Consider the following 8,137-nt stretch of genomic DNA (forward strand, 5'->3'; position numbering starts at 1 on the left):
ATTTCGCAAGTACCGAGTTGGCCAATACTAGGATAGGATTTGTGTTCTTAAATTTGACAAATTCCATCTCTAGGTAACCCTTTTTTAATTCTTTTTACTATTTTTAACTATTTACAATTCAAATAATTGATCTTTTATGTACAAAAAGTTCTCAAAATTTCATAACAAACAGGTTCGTGGATACTCAAATGCAATTTGTTTCTAAATTTAAAAAATTCAATCTCTAGGTAACAATTTTTCAATTGTTTTTTACTACTTTCTACTATTTACAATTTAAATAAATCATGTTTTTTCAAAAAAAATTGCTCAAAATTTCAGAAGAAACTTGTTGCAAATTGTCAAAGGGATTATCTACTATATATCTAAGAAATTCCTAGTGTAGGTAAATTACTGAAATAGACATTTTAATTTATTAACACATGGTTAAAATTGAGGGTATTTTTTCTTTTTGATGTTGTTGTGTTTTCGCGGTTCGAACGTCTTTTTTAAATATTGATTGACGTTGTCAGACAGCAAAATCATTCTTCTCCAAAGCAATCAGCTTACTCGAGGTTAGCTTTTTTTCTTCTTCTTCAATCCTTCTTCTTTCTTCTTCTTCATATCAAGTTAGGTTTTCGTTTGTTTTTAATTTCCAGTTTGTTGTTGTTGAATGTTGACGGTAGGGTTTTCTTCTCCCAAGCAATCAACTTCATTGAGGTAATTTTTTTTCTTCTTTCATTTTCCTTCTTCTTCTTCTTCTTCTTCTTCTGTTTTTCTTCTTCTTCTTCTTCTTCAATCCTTCTTCTTCCTTCTTCCTCATACCAACTTAAGTTTTTTTTTCTATTTACTTTTGTTGAAGGTTGACAGAAGTTTTGATTGGTGTAGGTAATTTTTTTTCTATTTCTTAATTTATTCTTTTTTCTTCAAGGATCTTTTTTCTCTCTTCTTCTTACTCTGTTATTTTTTTTTTACTTTGTGAAAGATTTAATTTTTGCAAGGCAATCGGTAGGATCTTCTTCTCCAAGGCAATCAACTTCGTCGAGGTAATTTCTTTTTTTCTTCTTCCGTTTCCTTCTTCTTCAATCCTTCTTCTTTCTTTTTCCTCATACCAACTTAAGTTTTTTTTTGTTGTGTTTGTTGTTGTTGTGTTTGTTGTTGTTGTTGTTCTGTTTTTTTTTTTTACTTCGTGAAAGATTTAATTTTGCAATGTGTTTCGTTTTGAAGAAAACACTGATGTTTTTATTTTTAGAAGGTATTTTTAACAAAATCTTGAACATGTTTTGTTGTTGTTGATGGTGTTGTTGTATTTATTTTTTTTATACTTGATACATCTATTATTGTGGGTTGAAGAAAAGGTTCAAGTTTTCGTTTTAGAAAGTATTTTTGAACAAATAGAATGACTGAGGATGATGATGTTATTGTTGGTGGTCTTCTTTTCTTTTCTTTTTTTCGTCTATTTGTGGTTTGTTGTTGAGATTTGTTTGTTGTTCTTCATTGTGCTATTTTTTTACTTCTTTTGTGGTCCTTCTTCTTTATAAAGGTTATGTTTCTGTAATTTTTTTTCTGTTAAATATGTTGTAGCAGTGGGTTAGTATTTATTGAAAGCTATGTTCAGATTTCTCTGTTATTTTTTATGGTGTTATTTATTTTTCTTTTAATTCTTATGTGTTCCTTCTTCTTTTTTCATGAAAGGTTTATTTTTTTTTTAGGTTTTTTGTGATGAAGATGGTGTCCTCTGGATTAGTACGTTTTAATAGTTGGTTAAAGTCAGTAGCTTGAGTTTTCTTTCTCCTCCTTCATGGTCTTCTTCTACTTTTGTTTCTACTTCTTCTTTTTTCATTGTTTTGAAGAAAGCCTAAACCTTTTGTTTTTTCATTGTTTTGAAGAAAAACCTAAACCTTTTGTTTTCATGAAGTATATTTACTATTTTTGTTTTTAATATCATTATTGTGTGTTTAGTTGCTTTTTCGATGTCTATGGTTGTAGATTGAATAAAGGGTAAGATTTTTGTAATGTGTATGGTTGTGGATTGAAGAAAAAGTATGACTGAAATGAAGATGTCTATGTTTCTGTCTTGATTTTTGTACATGTTTTTCTTGATGGTGTTGTTCTCTATGCTTCATGTCTCCCAATTCTGTCTTTACCATTTTACAATTTTACAACTATATCATATCTTGGTTTGGGTTTTATGTATTTTGCTTTCAAATGTTTGATCTTTGCAGAAAACCTTTTTTTTATGTCTCTTCAAGAAAAGGCGTTTCATTTATCTGTGTGCTTATTTTTTCTTTTTCTGTAGCCGTTTGAAATGCTGGGGAGATGGTGTTTGTTGTTAAAATAGCACATAGAAGGTACATGTTACGATTTATTGTTTCATTTGATGAATGTACTTTTCTTTCTATTTATTTAATTTATTAACTTTTTAGTTGCTTCTTGGTTGTTCTTCTTTTCTTCTTTCTGTTTGATGGATCTGATATTTCAAGTACTCATTATAGGACGGGGTCATCTAATGCAACAAATGGGGTAGCTATACCATCTGAGAAAAAGGTATTGTATTGTATTCGGTGAAGAGTGAAATAGTCATTATATTTGCACAAACATTTTTCAGGAAGATGAGGGATATTGCATATGATTTATATTATCAATTCTGTCTTCGTAATGTATGACTTAAAATATCCATTATGTATCTTTATAATGTACTGCTTATTTTATTATCATTAGTACGGTGAGGGATATTGCAAATGAGTTTGAGCCCTGCTCAAAGCTCGAGGACCTAAATTTGGATGTTAGAAAGAAGTTCAAGGAGATAGAGGAAATAATTCTCGCTGACAATTTTTTTCAGAGGTACAACACTGGTCCTTACTTTTTTAGTTTTTGAAATGTAGTATGGAAACTTTTTGTAAAATTGGTAGACAAGGCTTCAATTTTTTTTTTCGTGCTTGGAGAGAGCAGGAAAACTTTCTTCTACTTGCTGCCAAAATTTGTGCTAAACATTTATTTTTATTAATATTTACTTCAATAAAATATATTGGAATCAAAAAATACCACTTGAAGTAGAAAGGCCTCTTGGATATTGTTGTCTGCATTTGTGGCAAAAAGCTTACTTTTTAGATTACGTGGCTAGAACATTTCCTCATTTCAATGCATGTGTAACTCTTAAGGAAGGATTTGTTTGGGTTTGGGGTTTGGGAAGGAGATCAAATAAGAGAAGAGAGGTATAAATAAAGATCAATGGGCAATTATGCAGTATACTTGAAACTAAAAGTGTTGTGTTTTAAATGAGAATATTTCAAAACTGTGAATATTTACTATTTAATGAATATCCTACACCAATAATAAGAAATAAATAAAATGTGAAGCAGGTTAACGATGTCTATTTAAATCTTAGATAATTGCTATAGGGAGAGAGAATTTAGCATGGTAAACCATAGTGGATTTCATCCAGAAATGGGATTAAAATAAAAGGGTTGGCCATAAAATGCAACTAACTATTTTCTTTGAATAAATAAGCTGGAAATATGTGGTAGTTGAATGTGAGGCTTTTCAATTGATTTGGTCATATTTTCTCATGTTTTATGTGTATTGGATTAAAATAGTTTGAAACCACATGGTTTAATGAAACTTATAAACTAAGCTCTTATTCAGTATCTAGATTTATGCTGCTTCATATATGCAATTATACACGGTCAGAGTTTTATTTGTACTTTCTCAATTAATTATATTAAACAATTATATTTCTAGAGATATATTGAAATCTAATACACTTTTTAAATTTGTGAGGTTATAAGCATGTTGTGGTTAAACCAACTGTAGGTAGTGTTGATGATCTATTGGAAGATAATCCCGTGGTGAGATTGAAGGTTTTTGTATATGAACTTCCAAGTAAGTATAATAAGAAAATTCTGCAAAAAGATCCAAGATGCCTCAACCATATGTTTGCAACTAAAATCTTTAATCACCGGTTTCTCTTATCTGGCCCTGTTGAAACTTTAATCTAGAAGAGGTTTTATACCCCTGTATACAATGACCACAAATGATAAGAAGTGCCATAAAGCTTATTTCTTCCAACTGACCTTATTGAAGGCTCACATAGGGGGCACATCACTTCTTTGTGGTTCCTCAAAATTTTGGGGCATGTTTTCATTACGAGGTACAAATTTTGTGCATTATTTTCAACATTCATTATTTATACCACTTTTATTATATATTTATATTAATTTGTATATGGAAGAGAAGGCAATTGAAAGAGGGGATTCTTTAACTGCTAAAGCGTGCTACATTGGTTCAAACCTTTGGACAGAGGAATCACATATGCCCGAAAGAGGGCTCAAATACCATTTCTCCATACTTTTCACCAAGAAAATCCACACCCACCTAATTCCTAATAAGACTCCTAGGTCATTTTTGTGTATTTTCGATGACTTTTATGATGTTGGCAATGACTCTGAAGGTGGTTATTATGCAAGGTAGGCCTTATTACAAGTTTAAACAAGAATGTCCGAGTGTGTAGCCTTTTATTTCTTCTATATCATAGCTGCATAAGAAATCTGATTTACATTTTCTTATAAAAGATGCAATGACTAGGGACTTTGATTCATATAACTATTGTAATTTGGACTAACTATAAACGGGCCATGTTGTGTAATCTTGCAGAGGTGCAAGAGTAGCAGTGTGGGAGAACTTTTAAGGACAATCCTCTATTTGATGTCTCCACTAAGCATCCAACCACGTACTTTAAGGACATGCAGTAGCTGTGTTTTGCGTATACCCACTTGGATGGACCCGTTGGAGCCTAAGATTGGTAGAGGCTATGATATTTAGTTGCATACCTGTTATTATTGTAGATGACATTGTTTTGCAATTTGCTGATGCAATCCCATGAGAAAAGATAGAAGTATTTGTTGCTGAGGAGGAGGTTCTAAAGTTGAATACCATACTCACATCTATCTTACTAGAAGCCATATTTTAGATAGGAGTATTTGTTGCTGTTACCGTTTTCTTTTTTATTTTAGATAATAGTTTATTTTTATTTCAATATTAATAATATATATATATATATAATAATTTATTATTTTATATTTATTTTGATGTCACTATTTAATATTTAAATGACCACAATTAAAATTAGTTATTGAGATTTTATCCGCATAAGAATATTTAATTCAACTGCATGTTATCCTTATTATGTGAAGTTGAATTTTCCATTAAGTGTTAGGAAAAGTCTTCTACAGTTACAGATAAACATTGGTAGAAAAACTTATTTTGAAGATAGAGATGTCCATAGATAAAGACGTGGTGCAACTTATTGCATTATCAAGTATTTGATGGAGTGTAAGAATCTTCAACAAAGTCTTTTTTTTCAAATATTTCGTATTAAAGTTTAGTAAAACAGTTTTATGATTTAAATGTACTACGTTTTATATTTATATTTTTATTGTCCAACTTTGAGATATTTTAAATTTTATAAATTAATTATTAAAATATGTACTTTTGGCTTCTAATAAATGGAATCATACAACAGAATCTGGTACTGGATATATACTATGTAAGATATTATAAATTATGCATTTAATAGATAAAGCGTGATAATATAATATTTTGTTAAATTTTATTATAATATTTTATTAACTATACAGATTAGTGTTTTTCATAAAAATAAAACAGCCATAAATATATTACTTATTAAAATAACATAATGTAATTCTCTTTTAACCAGCGTAAACACAACGTTACTGTGTTTGTGTAAATAAATATGAAATTATATTAGTAGGTGATAATATTATAATATTATTAAGTTAATAAATAACCTAAAATTATATTTATTAAAAATAAAATGAAATATATCAAAACAGATGAAAGAATAACCATTAATAAATAAAGAAGTGGAGAAGAAGCAGAAATAGCTGATTTTATAAAATATTTGTAAAAATAACAGTCAATTTTTAAAATTTAATAAATTATTATATTTAAAGGGTAAAATTAGTATTTTTAAAGGTGGACACAAAAAGGAGAATCCCCTTTATATATTGTTATAGATTATTAGTCTTAGCACTATTTGTATTAGAATATTATTTCAATTAATCATAGTAATAGTATTATTATTAATATTTGTAGTTTTAGTGAAGTTAATATTATTAATATTTTTATTATTATTGTTATTGATATTATTATTATTATTATAATTATTATTATTATTATTATTATTATTATTACTATTATTATTATTATTATTATTAAACAAATGCTTCTTCAATGTTTTAAATTGTTTATAGGTTTATATCTATAAATATGCTTCTTTTGAAAAATTTAAACATCAATTTTATGTTATATTGTATAATATGCCTACATTTTAATTTAACAACAATCCATATAATACCTTTCATTTTAATATAATTTATAATTTAGAAATTTAATTATAAATTTTAATTTTATTTAATATATTATATAAAAAGTACTCATAATTAATTACTTATCTTTTTCTCATATCATTAAAATTTATATATAAAAATTACTCATAATTATTTATTTGAATATAAGAATATTACATTAATTTTAATATAAATTAAGATAAAAAATAAAAAAATTCAAATACAATAAAAGTGTTCCAACTATGTCAGTTCAAGAGGTGTGGATTGAAATAAAGTATCTATATCTGAAAAATTTTGTCAGGATTATCCCACTATGTGTTCTTTTATTTCCAAAATTTATAGTTGGGTGAATAATTAATCATTAAATAAGAATAATATTTAAATAATTAAACCAATAACAATAATAATTATTCAAATCACTAATTTATATATATTAACAATAAAATCTGTTTTAAATATTAAAAATATAAAAAAAAAACATGATTAAGTTATTTCAAATATATTTTAAATAACTTTGAAATCTAACAAGAAAATCCAAAACAAAAAAATTAACACCTATTTTTTACTCTTTAATCTTGACTAAAACTCTAAACTTATTATTACAAACAATGTTTTGTAATTAAACTTCTAAAAAACATCATACTGACATTTCTTAATCTAAACAAAATAACAATCTATGTCATCACAAATTGATTATTCCAAATTACTCAAAAACACATAACATATAACACATAATACATAACAATAATTAATTATACATAAATATATAATTATATCATTGTTAGATGAATTTATCGTTTGAATATATCTAAATTGACAATTATAACATCTATAACTTTTAAATTAAATTATTGATTTATTGATAATAATATTAAAATCTGTTTTCTAAACAAAAATTTTAAAAACCAAAAACACGACCCGTGCGTACGCTCGGGTCTCATGCTAGTTGGTATTATGAAATTTGAAAATTTTCTTCTTTTTGTGAAACTTTTTTAATTTTTTACTAATTTTAACTCTTTACAATTTAAATAATTGATATTTTATATATAAAAATTGCTAAAAATTTCGCAAGTAACGAGTTGGCCAATACTAGGATAGGATTTGTGTTCTTAAATTTGACAAATTCCATCTCCGGGTAACAATTTTTTAATTCTTTTTACTATTTTTAACTATTTACAATTCAAATAGTTGAACTTATATGTAAAAAAAGATCTCAAAATTTCATAACAAACAGGTAGGCAAATACTCAAATGGGATTAGTTTCTGAAATTTATAAAATTCAATCTCTAGGTAACAAATTTTCAATGGTTTTTTACTACTTTCTACTATTTACAATTTAAATAATTCATGTTTTGTACATAAAAATTGCTCAAAATTTCATGAGAAACTTGTTGCAAATAGTCAAAGAGGATTCTTGGTGTTATGATATTTGAAAATTTTCTTCTTTTTGTCACACTTCTTTAATTTTTTTACTAATTTTTACTATATACAAATTAAATAATTGATATTTTATATATAAAAATTGCAAAAAATTTCACAAGTAACGAGTTGGCCAATACTATGATAGGATTTGTGTTCTTAAATTTGACAAATTCCATCTCCTGGTAACCCTTTTTTAATTCTTTTTACTATTTTTAACTATTTACAATTCAAATAATTGATGTTTTATGTACAAAAAGTCTCAAAATTTCATAACAAACAGGTTCGTGGATACTCAAATGCAATTTGTTTCTAAATTTAAAAAATTCAATCTCTAGGTAAAGATTTTTCAATTGTTTTTTACTACTTTCTAC

At 26.5% G+C, this 8,137-nt stretch overlaps 1 pseudogene; it reads left to right on the top strand.

The window, feature by feature from the left end:
- The first annotated feature begins 2,295 nt into the window (after positions 1-2,295).
- LOC114171282 lies at positions 2,296-4,945 on the top strand (annotated as a pseudogene).
- The last annotated feature ends 3,192 nt before the right edge of the window (positions 4,946-8,137 follow it).

Source organism: Vigna unguiculata, unplaced genomic scaffold, assembly GCF_004118075.2.
Source record: "Vigna unguiculata cultivar IT97K-499-35 unplaced genomic scaffold, ASM411807v1 contig_175, whole genome shotgun sequence".
Classification (NCBI taxonomy): Eukaryota; Viridiplantae; Streptophyta; class Magnoliopsida; order Fabales; family Fabaceae; genus Vigna; species Vigna unguiculata.